Source organism: Dendrobates tinctorius, unplaced genomic scaffold, assembly GCF_039654945.1.
Source record: "Dendrobates tinctorius isolate UK_male_01 unplaced genomic scaffold, ASM3965494v1 ptg000016l, whole genome shotgun sequence".
Taxonomy (NCBI): Eukaryota; Metazoa; Chordata; class Amphibia; order Anura; family Dendrobatidae; genus Dendrobates; species Dendrobates tinctorius.
In genome coordinates this window covers 4,041,332-4,054,518 of record NW_027361684.1, presented here as the reverse complement: position 1 = coordinate 4,054,518, position 13,187 = coordinate 4,041,332, and positions in this window count along the sequence as shown.

Genomic DNA, 13,187 nt, shown 5'->3' with positions numbered 1-13,187 from the left:
TTACACCGTCTGAGCCTGTCTCCTGATGTATAGACATATCTTTTGAATGTGTATGCTATCCATACATGTTATCCGGGGATACGGTACCCTTTCTCACCTTTGTGCAATCACTTGCAAGCCATACTGGGCCTAACACCGTCTGAGCCTGCCTCCTGATGTATAGACATATCTTTTGAATGTGTACGCTATCCATACATGTTATCCGGGGATACGGTACCCTTTCTCACCTTTGTGCAATCACTTGCAAGCCATACTGGGCCTTACACCGTCTGAGCCTGCCTCCTGATGTATAGACATATCTTTTGAATGTGTACGCTATCCATACATGTTATCCGGGGATACGGTACCCTTTCTCACCTTTGTGCAATCACTTGCAAGCCATACTGGGCCTTACACCGTCTGAGCCTGCCTCCTTATGTATAGACATATCTTTTGAATGTGTACGCTATCCATACATGTTATCCGGGGATACGGTACCCTTTCTCACCTTTGTGCAATCACTTGCAAGCCATACTGGGCCTTACACCGTCTGAGCCTGCCTCCTGATGTATAGACATATCTTTTGAATGTGTACGCTATCCATACATGTTATCCGGGGATACGGTACCCTTTCTCACCTTTGTGCAATCACTTGCAAGCCATACTGGGCCTTACACCGTCTGAGCCTGCCTCCTGATGTATAGACATATCTTTTGAATGTGTACGCTATCCATACATGTTATCCGGGGATACGGTACCCTTTCTCACCTTTGTGCAATCACTTGCAAGCCATACTGGGCCTTACAGCGTCTGAGCCTGCCTCCTGATGTATAGACATATCTTTTGAATGTGTACGCTATCCATACATGTTATCCGGGGATACGGTACCCTTTCTCACCTTTATGCAATCACTTGCAAGCCATACTGGGCCTTACACCGTCTGAGCCTGCCTCCTGATGTATAGACATATCTTTTGAATGTGTACGCTATCCATACATGTTATCCGGGGATACGGTACTCTTTCTCACCTTTGTGCAATCACTTGCAAGCCATACTGGGCCTTACACCGTCTGAGCCTGCCTCCTGATGTATAGACATATCTTTTGAATGTGTACGCTATCCATACATGTTATCCGGGAATACGGTACCCTTTCTCACCTTTGTGCAATCACTTGCAAGCCATACTGGGCCTAACACCGTCTGAGCCTGCCTCCTGATGTATAGACATATCTTTTGAATGTGTACGCTATCCATACATGTTATCCGGGGATACGGTACCCTTTCTCACCTTTGTGCAATCACTTGCAAGCCATACTGGGCCTTACACCGTCTGAGCCTGCCTCCTGATGTATAGACATATCTTTTGAATGTGTACGCTATCCATACATGTTATCCGGGGATACGGTACCCTTTCTCACCTTTGTGCAATCACTTGCAAGCCATACTGGGCCTTACACCGTCTGAGCCTGCCTCCTTATGTATAGACATATCTTTTGAATGTGTACGCTATCCATACATGTTATCCGGGGATACGGTACCCTTTCTCACCTTTGTGCAATCACTTGCAAGCCATACTGGGCCTTACACCGTCTGAGCCTGCCTCCTGATGTATAGACATATCTTTTGAATGTGTACGCTATCCATACATGTTATCCGGGGATACGGTACCCTTTCTCACCTTTGTGCAATCATGTGCAAGCCATACTGGGCCTAACACCGTCTGAGCCTGCCTCCTGATGTATAGACATATCTTTTGAATGTGTACGCTATCCATACATGTTATCCGGGGATACGGTACCCTTTCTCACCTTTGTGCAATCACTTGCAAGCCATACTGGGCCTTACACCGTCTGAGCCTGCCTCCTGATGTATAGACATATCTTTTGAATGTGTACGCTATCCATACATGTTATCCGGGGATACGGTACCCTTTCTCACCTTTGTGCAATCACTTGCAAGCCATACTGGGCCTTACAGCGTCTGAGCCTGCCTCCTGATGTATAGACATATCTTTTGAATGTGTACGCTATCCATACATGTTATCCGGGGATACGGTACCCTTTCTCACCTTTATGCAATCACTTGCAAGCCATACTGGGCCTTACACCGTCTGAGCCTGCCTCCTGATGTATAGACATATCTTTTGAATGTGTACGCTATCCATACATGTTATCCGGGGATACGGTACTCTTTCTCACCTTTGTGCAATCACTTGCAAGCCATACTGGGCCTTACACCGTCTGAGCCTGCCTCCTGATGTATAGACATATATTTTGAATGTGTACGCTATCCATACATGTTATCCGGGGATACGGTACCCTTTCTCACCTTTGTGCAATCACGTGCAAGCCATACTGGGCCTAACACCGTCTGAGCCTGCCTCCTGATGTATAGACATATCTTTTGAATGTGTATGCTATCCATACATGTTATCCGGGGATACGGTACCCTTTCTCACCTTTGTGTAATCACGTGTAACCCATACTGGGCGTGAGAACGACTGGCGAGCTGTTAAGCAAGCTACAGCACCTGTGGTTTGCACACGTAAGTTTTTCATTTTTTTCAGGAATGACGGTTAGGCCTAATTCCGGAACTGCGGTTGACCTGCACTTAATGGGAAATCATCGTTTGCGAGTAATAATTGTAATCAGTGATCCCCATCACTAACGTTGTTCAGCGGGTTATCTGCACCTGTAAGCGACAAACGCTGGCCTTTTCAGTGTAGCGCACATGCAGCCACGGACATGTAAGGGCATGACACACCAGTTATTGGCCAATCTCATGTGCCAGAGCCTCACGTGTCCCTCTAGTAAGCCGGACTCGGACCGCGGGGCATGACGGAGTCTCGTTCGTTAACGGAATTAAGCTTGCAATGTGTGCATCTGTTCTGTAGCTGGCATGGTTGAGGTTGCCCGTGTTGAGTCAAATTACGCCGTAGGCTCCACTCCTGGTGGTGCCCTTCTGGACATTCCTTTAAGGTTCAGATTTGCAACCATACTGCCCACGTAAAACAAACACTTTGCCTTCATGAACGCTGTTTGGAGGGTCATGACTCGTGGGAATAACGCCGCCCAATCAGTTAACCTGCTAGAGAGATCCTTCGTTGCTCCCAAGCATGACATCACACTCCCTAGGAGGAAGGTAATGCCACTGTGGCGACCGTACTCCAGGGGGCGACACAAGTGCACTGATGCCCAGCCACTGCTCGATGAATCTACTGGTACATTGACCCAGACCACTACATTCCCCTCGCACGCTACCCGGCCTGAATCTGACCCTGATGAAACTCAGGTTACCCTTCCCATATACAGTTCCATCTTACACGGTGACAAAGAGGAAGCTGCAGATGAAAGTGCAGGTTCGGCCCACCCGCCATCAGACACACCACCGTACTATCAGGGGCCCTGTGCCAGTGCCGTCGCCAACGAGTGGGCCCCCCCTGCTTGCTCAGGATCACAGCACTTGCAAGGTTGAAATACTGTGCAGTGAGATGGAAGATGGGGACGACGAGGAGTCCAGACTAGTACAGGGATTCCCTAGCGAGGAGACTTATTTCATTGTTTTCAATGTTGGGACAGCAATTTTTGGGGAGCACTATACTCTGGAGAATGATAGATGGGGCCCACCATACACTGGAACATTCCAAAGGTGGACATCAGACACTGGAGCAGCATTTACAGGGCCCATTATACACTAGAGCATTAGAAATGGGGCCCATTATGTTTGGAGCATTATTTGGGCCCATAAGACAGTGGAGCTTCATCCATGGGGACCAACATATACTGTAGCATTATGTGGAGCTCATCATATACTGTTTCAAACATTATATGGGACCAATGATTCTGTATGGAGAAATAGATGGGCCTCGTCATGAGATGTAAAAAGTGAAGTATTTTTCATTGTACTATACCGCTATTTCTCTGCCGTATCGGAGCATGATGAGTTGTGGTATTATGTGTTAAAGGGGCGCTCTTTTGCCCAGGGCACATGAAAACCTGGAGCCAGCCCTACCCCCCCACAACTTTAGCCAAATAACCCCCATTTTTCAGTGCGTAACTTGTATTATGAAGTTAATTAAGGTTGACCAGCTTAAGTAAGAAGAATTGATGCTTTTGGCATTCAAATGAGCACTGTAGGTGTGTTTCCTGTCCTCCTCTCACTGCTGACTTTTATTCCCCATTGACTTACATTGGGTTTCGTGTTTCGGGACGACCCCGACTTTTCCCTATAATCGGCCGATCTTGCTCGACCCGACTTTTGGAAAAGTCGGGTTTCACGAAACGAAACTCGACCATAAAAAACCAAAAGTCGCTCAACTCTAGTGCAGATGCATTTAGGCCTGTCTGGTTTGTATCTGAATTTTTTGGAGGATTTTTTCCTCTTTTTGAGGTTTTCATGTTAGAGTAGGACTGGCAAGTGTAAGGAACTGTGTGTACTTTTAGCCCATATGGGAACCCTTGCAAGTTAGCAAAAACAAATTGTAGTTGGCTAGAAGACCCTGACTTCAAATTAAGGACTTTTTTTAGTTTTGCTACTTTCTTTTGCACCAGGGCAATCATTACTCTCATGGCTACATACTCCAGTTATTGATTGGTTGTCTAATCAGATGGCCACTGAGCTAAGGCGCATTCAATTTTGGCTGCAGCCATGGCTAGAGTGCAGAAGAGTGCTGATAGGCATTGTTGAGCTGTTCTCAACACCTGTCTTCCTGATGAGGTTTAGCTTTCCACCAAAAACATAAGGGTTTACAGACTTTTTTGCAAGAAGCTGATTCAGGCCCATTCCAGATTGTTCACAAAATCCTCAAGTCCAGTTTGTGTGCCAGGTGTAAAGCATTATCTTACAGTCTGCAGACAAATAATATAGAGATGGGGGGTCAGCAAGCAACGTTACAACAGGCGCGTCTCAGCCGCGGCACCGACTGATGCTGCAGACTGTCATATAGTGTGCCTGCTACAACTTACTGAGCGCTATTGAATGTCTATGTTGTCTGCTGCGAAGCTACCACGCAGCACAACTGATACAACTCTCTGTATGGCTTCCACATTGACTACATAGAGATATGTACAGCCTAAACGCTGTGCTCTTCTGAGCAGATACTTAGTGGATATGACCATCTTTACGGCTCTGGCGGTGATCACAGTAAGATCAGTGTGGTTGAAGCACTGTGCTGCTCTTTGCAAACCTTTTGTGAAGTAATAATTCCTGAGTATCCCATCAGGCTTATAACCACAATACTAGTTGGTGTTGAACTCAGATAAAAATTTATTAAAGGGAATCTGTCACCTCATGTTTGCTGTATGAGCTGCGGCCACCGCCATCAGGGGCTTATCTACAGCATTCTGTAATGCTGTAGATAAGCCCCAGATGTAACCTGAAAGAGAAAAAAAATAAGTTAGATTAAACTCACTGGGAGTCGGGGTCAGGTGCGGTGGGAGTCGCGGTCCGGTCCAGCGCCTCCCATCTTCTAGCGATGACGTCCTTCTTACTTCTGCCGCGGCTCCTGCGCAGGTGTACTATATCTGCCCTATTGAGGGCAGAGCAGAGTACTGCAGTGCGCAGGGAAAGGTCAGAGAGGTCCGGTGCCTGCGCACTGCAGTACTTTACTCTGCCCTCAATAGGGCAGATAAAGTATGCCTGCGCAAGAGCCGCGGCAGAAGTAAGAAGGAGGACGTCATTGTATGAAGATTGGAGGAGCCGGACCGGACTGCGACACCCATCGGACCGGACCGGACACCGGGTGAGTATAATCTAACTTGTTTTTCTTATCTTTCAGGTTACATAGGGGCTCATCTACAGCATTACAGAATACTGTAGATAATCCCCTGTGGCGGCGGCCGCATCTCATACAGCTAAAATGGGGTGACAGATTCCCTTTAAGGTCTCCTATGTCTGATATGAGTTACAATCTTCACTCATACTTTTTTCTAAAAGTTTATGTGTATGATCCTACATGATTATATTTAATTTGCTATAATATAGCCCTGACTGTTTATTCATAATGGACATTAGTAAGAAATTCATCTATAATAATTTAATTGCACCTGGGCTCACTAAATGGGACCACAGTGGATCATAACTGTCTGATGAGATTCGACAATAAGTTTATTGTTCAGGTTATTTTCAATCTGAAATGACATAACACTCAAAAAAAAATCCCATTTCTTCTTATATCTCCTTACTACGTTGACTTATTTACAGTAGATTCCTCCCTATTGTCAAGGCAGCACCTGCTTCGGCCACTGATCCTCACATGGAGTGTGAGATCAATCAAATTATGGATTATAAGAAGGTTTGTGGGAATCTACTTGATAAACTGTGAAGGGATGTGTTTGCTAATCACTAATCCCCGTCATGCTATACCCCACATTCAAGCAATAATTAAGGAATTTGGTAAGGTTTCTAATTTTAAAATTAACTATGAGTAATCTAAATACTAAACATTACTCTTCCTGCTTTATTAGCTCAGAATCTATAAAGAAAATCATCCTTCTGTGGCCTAAATCACACATTACATACCAGTTCATCTCTTTATCAAAAGATCTACTGTCTCAACCTCTAGAAACTCAGATCCAAATTAACCAATCAACTTACGGTAATTTGTATAAAATGCCTTTCCTCTTGTGAATGGGCTGAAGGAATCTCTTATATATATATATATATATATATATATATACTCTAGCTGAAGAGCCTGGCGTTGCCTGGGCATAGTAACCAACTGTGGTTAGTTATAACAAATTATAATGGTTATGTTGCGCATAAAAACATTCCACATCATATATTCAACACTTCAGATTTGCAACACAAATTAACTAAACGATTACCAAAGCATTGATGGTATTTTATTTTCAACTCATTCAAGAGCCTTTTGATAAACAACATTTTTGGTTTTTCCTTTCGGTGCAAAGATGAACAGATTTTTGGCAGTTCCAACTCTTGAACAGATCACGTAAAGTTGACCATGAGAAAAGCATGGAGATTGCAAATCAATCCCTACTATTTAAATCGATCCCTACTACTTTCAAGGACTGTCCCTGAGCATTGTTAATGGACATTGCAAATAGCAGTTGAACTGGAAACTGGAGGCGGTTAAAATCAAAAAACAAATCAGATGGAATGAGTGGAATTCTTGGAATGAAAATGTCCTCTCCTTTGGCACATCCTGTTTCTGAGCTGTGTATCTAACCCTATCCTGTGTGATAATGTCTGCTGAACTGTGTATCTAATCCTATCATGTGTTACTCACTGCTCAGCCGTGTATCTACTCCTATCCTGTGTGATACTGACTGCTTAGCAGTGTATCTAATCCTATCCTGTGTGATACCATCTGCTGAGCTGTGTATCTAACCGTATCCTGTGTGATACTGACTGCTGAGCCGTGTACCTAATCCTATCCTGTCTGATACTGACTGCTCAGCCATGTATCTAATCCTCTCCTCTGTGATACTGACTGCTGAGCTGTGTATCTAATCCTCTCCTTTGTGATACTGACTGCTGAGCCATGTATCTAATCCTATCCTATGTGATACTGACTGCTGAGCCATGTATCTAATCCTATTCTGTGCGATACTGTCTGCTGAGCCGTGTATCTAATACTATTCTGTTGTGAGTTCATTTTTCTCTTCACCATTGAGGTCTGACGAACTCCCTCCTCTGGTGAAGGAAGGTAGTGAGGCTGATTACCAAACACATGGGCAGCTAGATGATGACTGGGTGGCTGGAATTGAGGACTGGATATAAGGCTGCCGACGCCCTTCTTCCTGGCTGGTGATTTTCCTGCTGGATTCTTGGAGACCAGTCTGATTCCTGCATCTCAAAGCTAAGTTTTTCTGCTCTGCTTTGTACTCTTCAGTTTTGTTTTTGTTTTGCCTTGTTATTTGGGAGTTCTACCATCCCCGGCCGGGGGTGAACTGAATTCCATTTTTGTCTCTGATCTGTTGATCTTTTGCTCTGTCTTCAGAATATACCTGAGTGCTGATATAGTCTTTTGAAGCCTAGCGTCTTCAGGGCCTGTTTTTTCTATCAGTCGGTTGGCTCATTTTGATAGGGGTTTTGCGGATGGCAGACAGCAGCTTTCCTATCCTGTCCTATGTAGTTAGCTTGGGCCCCATCATTTGCTCAACCTATCTTTCTATCTGTGTTAGTGTTTTCATCTTGCTTCACCGTCATTATATGTTGGGGGCTGCCTATTGCTTTGGGGTCTGCTCTGGGGCAGTTTAGTTTTTCCCCTTTCTGTCTTTAGGCTATGTAGTTCTCCGGCTGTGATCGAGGGGTCTAGGGCACCGTAGGAACCCCCCACGGCTACTGCTAGTTGTTGTGGATAGGTTCAGGGGTCTGCAATCCGATAGCTGCCAACCTCTCTGGTTTTTCTGGACTTAGCTGGTATTTTGTTTTTTCCTCCTTCGGTGATTCATCATAACAGAATCACCAGCCATACCGCAGATCCTAGGATACTCAATAGCAGGAGAGAATTGTAAAAAAAAAAAAAAAAGTGTCAGAATTTTATTTTTTTTTTGTGTGTGCATATTTTTTCCTCTATATCTCTGAGGCCGTAGGGGGAATTTTTCTCTCAATGGAGATGAAGCAATTGTCTGATCGTGTGGAGCAGCTCGCTGCTGAAGTGCGGGGAATTTCCGCCTATCTTGCTCATTCACATGCTGCTGAACCAAAGATTCCTACTCCTGATGTATTTTTGGGGGATCGGTCTAAATTCTTGAATTTCAAGAATAATTGTAAATTATTTTTTGCCTTGAAGCCTAACTCGTCGGGGAACTCCGCGCAGCAGGTTAAAATTGTCATCTCTTTGCTGCGCGGCGATCCCCAGGATTGGGCGTTTTCTTTGAAACCTGATGATCCTATTCTGAATAATGTGAACGCATTTTTTCAAGCCTTGGGGTTGTTGTATGATGAACCTAATGCTATTGATCAGGCTGAAAAGACCCTGTTGTCATTAAGCCAGGGTCGGGATTCGGCAGAGTTGTACTGTCAAAAATTCCGAAAGTGGGCGGTCCTTACTTCCTGGAATGATGGTGCCTTGGCAGCCCTCTTTTGGAAGGGTTTGTCAGAAACCGTAAAAGATACTATATTTCCTGTTCCCTCTGGTCTTGACGATTCTATGTCATTAGCCATTCAGGTGGATCGGCATTTACGTGAATGCAAAACTACACGAGAGATGTTGCCACCTGTTGAACAAATGTCTGAACCTATGCAATGTGATAGAGTTTTGTCTAGGGGGCAACGTCAGGAGTTCAGAAGGCGTAATAAGCTGTGTTTTTATTGTGGAGATGCCTCACATATTATTTCTGTCTGCCCTAAACGAGAGAAATGTCGCGCACACACGTTTTCTGTGGGTGGTGTTCAACCCAAGTTTCTTCTGGCAATTACTCTGATCTGCTCCGTCCACATTTTCCGCCAAGGCTTTTGTGGATTCAGGAGCAGCTCTTAACCTGATGGACTTGGATTTTGCTAAACGTTGTGGATTTCCTATGACACCTCTGCGGACGCCTATCCCTTTGAGGGGTATTGATGCTACTCCTTTGGCGAAGAATAAACCTCAGTTTTGGACCCAGGTGGTAATGCGGGTCGCCCCAGACCATCAAGAAAATTGCAGATTTTTGGTGTTGCATAATTTGCATGATACCATTGTTCTGGGGTTTCCCTGGTTGCAAATTCATAATCCAGTTCTGGATTGGAAATCTTTGTCTGTGGTGAGTTGGGGTTGTCGGTGTGCCCTTAGTGATGCTCCTGTTTTCTCCACCTCTCCCCAGTCGCATGATGTTCCTGACTATTTGGCTGACTTTTATGATGTATTTAGTGAGAATGAGTCTGCGTCTTTGCCTCCTCATAGGAGTTATGACTGTGCAATTGAGCTGAACCCGGGGTGTAAATTCCCCAAGGGTCGGCTTTTCAATTTATCTGTACCCGAGCATGAGGCTATGCGATCCTATATTAAGGAGGCATTGGAGAAGGGTCATATTAGACCATCCTCTTCACCCTTAGGTGCTGGGGTTTTTTTCGTGGATAAAAAGGATGGTTCATTAAGGCCTTGTATTGACTATCATGCCCTCAACAAAATTACTGTTAAATATCAGTATCCGTTACCCCTGATTTCTGATCTATTCTCCAGAGTTAAAGGTGCTTGCTGGTTTACCAAGCTTGACCTCAGGGGGGTGTATAATCTTATTCGCATTAAGCATGGGGATGAATGGAAGACGGCGTTTAATACTCCGGAGGGACATTTTGAGTACCTGGTGATGCCTTTTGGGCTCACTAATGCCCCTTCTGTCTTCCAGTGCTTCATGAACGATATATTCCGAGACTTTGTGGATAAATTTTTGATTATCTATCTGGATGATATTTTGATCTTCTCCAAGAATTGGGATTCTCATGTGGAACATGTTCGGACTATGTTCTGGATTTTGAGGGAGAATTCCCTGTATGTCAAGGGATCACAATGCCTTTTTGGGGTACAGAGGATTTCATTTTTGGGATTTATTTTGTCTCCGTCAACTATTGAAATGGACCCGGCCAAGGTACAGGCCATTTATGATTGGGTTCAGCCCACTTCTTTGAAGGCCCTCCAGAAGTTTTTGGGTTTTGCTAATTTTTATCAGAAATTTATAGCTAATTTTTCTGGTATTGCCAAGCCATTGACGGATTTGACTAGGAAGGGTGCTGATGTGCTGAATTGGTCTCCGGAGGCTGGTTTTTCCTTTCAGGAGCTGAAGCAAAGATTCACTTCTGCTCTGGTTTTGCGGCAACCTGATGTCTCACTCCCGTTTCAGGTGGAGGTGGACGCTTCTGAGATTGGTGCTGGAGCGGTGTTGTCCCAAAAAGATCCTGTGACATCTAAAATGAATCCTTGTGCTTTCTTTTCCCGAAAGTTCTCCCCATCCGAACGTAACTATGATGTGGGGAATCGGGAACTGTTGGCCATGAAATGGGCATTTGAGGAGTGGAGACATTGGTTGGAGGGAGCCAAACACCAAGTCGTGGTCCTTACTGACCACAAGAATTTGATTTACCTGGAGTTGGCCAAGCGCTTGAATCCTAGACAGGCTAGGTGGGCCTTGTTTTTCACACGTTTTGATTTTGTGGTCTCTTTTCTTCCGGGCACTAAGAATGTCAAGGCAGACGCCCTCTCTAGGAGTTTCCTTGCTGATTCTCCTGTTGTGACTAAGCCTGCTACCATCTTAGGCGAGGGGGTAGTTCTTTCTGCCATCTCGCCCGATTTGAGACGTGCTCTGAAAGAGTTTCAGGAGGACAAACCTGAGCGTTGTCCCAGTGGAAAGTTGTATGTTCCTTACCAGTGGAGGAAGAGAGTGATGTCTGAAGTTCATTGCTCTGCATTGGCTGGTCATCCAGGTATTTTTGGTACTAGAGATCTGGTGAGTCGGTCTTTTTGGTGGCCCGCCGTGTCTCGTGATGTCAGGAATTTTGTGCAGTCCTGTGGGACTTGCTCCCGGTCTAAACCTTGTTCTCGCTCTAGTGGCTTGTTGATGCCTTTGCCGGTGCCCAGGAGGCCATGGTCCCATATTTCAATGGATTTTATCTCTGATATGCCTGTCTCTCAGAGAATGACTGTTATTTGGGTGATTTGTGATAGATTCTCTAAGATGGCCCATCTTGTACCACTCCCTAAGTTGCCATCTTCCTCTGAGTTGGTGCCCTTGTTTTTGCAACAGGTGGTTCGCTTGCACGGGATTCCTGAGAACATTGTATCTGACAGAGGAGTTCAGTTTGTGTCCAGATTTTGGAGGACTTTCTGTTCCAAGCTGGGAATTCAGTTGTCTTTCTCCTCTGCGTTTCACCCTCAGACCAATGGGCAGACGGAGAGAACATACCAGACTTTGGAGTCGTATTTGAGATGTTTTATTTCTGCCGATCAGGATGATTGGGTTTCATTTTTGCCCTTGGCAGAATTTGCTTTAAATAATAGAGCTAGTTCTGCCACTTTGATGTCACCTTTTTTTTGTAACTTTGGTTTTCACCCTCGATTTTCTTCAGGGCAGGTGGAGCCTTCTGCCTGCCCAGGTGTTGACACTGTGGTGGAGAGAATGCACCAGATCTGGGACCAAGTAGTGGATAAGTTGTTTCTCTCCCAGGAAAAGGCCCAGCGGTTTTCCAACCGGCGTAGGACCGTTGGTCCCCAGTTTAAGGTGGGTGATATGGTTTGGTTGTCATCAAAAAATATCGCTATGAAGGTGGCTTCTCCTAAGTTTAAGCCTAGATTTATTGGACCTTACAAGATTTTGGAGATTATTAATCCAGTCTCTTTTCGGTTGGCTCTTCCTGTCACATTTAAAATTCATAATGTGTTTCATAAGTCCTTGTTGAAGAGGTTTGTTGAACCAGTAGTTCCTGTGGTGGCACCTCCTGACCCTATATTGTTTGAAGGTAACATGGAATATGAGGTAGAGAAGATATTGGATTCCCGTCTGGCTAGACGGAGACTCCAGTATTTGGTTAAGTGGAAGGGTTATGGTCAGGAGGATAATTCCTGGGTCTCTGCCTCTGATATTCATGCCGAAAGATTGGTGCGTGCCTTTCATCGGGCTCACCCGGATCGCCCTGGTGGCATGGATGAGGGTTCGGTGACCCCTCCTCAAGGGGGAGGTACTGTTGTGAGTTCATATTTCCCTTCACCATTGAGGTCTGATGAACTCCCTCCTCTGGTGAAGGAAGGTAGTGAGGCTGATTACCAAACACATGGGCAGCTAGATGATTACTGGGTGGCTGGAATTGAGGACTGGATATAAGGCTGCCAACACCCTTCTTCCTGGCTGGTGATTTTCCTGCTGGATTCTTGGAGACCAGTCTGATTCCTGCATCTCAAAGCTAAGTTTTTCTGCTCTGCTTTGTACTCTTCAGTTTTGTTTTGTTTTGCCTTGTTATTTGGGAGTTCTGCCATCCCCGGCCGGGGGTGAGCTGAATTCCATTTTTGTCTCTGATCTGTTGATCTTTTGCTCTGTCTTCAGAATATACCTGAGTGCTGATATAGTCTTTTGAAGCCTAGCATCTTCAGGGCCTGTTTTTCCTATCAGTCGGTTGGCTCATTTTGATAGGGGTTTTGCGGATGGCAGACAGCAGCTTTCCTATCCTGTCCTATGTAGTTAGCTTGGGCCCCATCATTTGCTCAACCTATCTTTCTATCTGTGTTAGTGTTTTCATCTTGCTTCACCGTCATTATATGCTGGGGGCTGCCTATT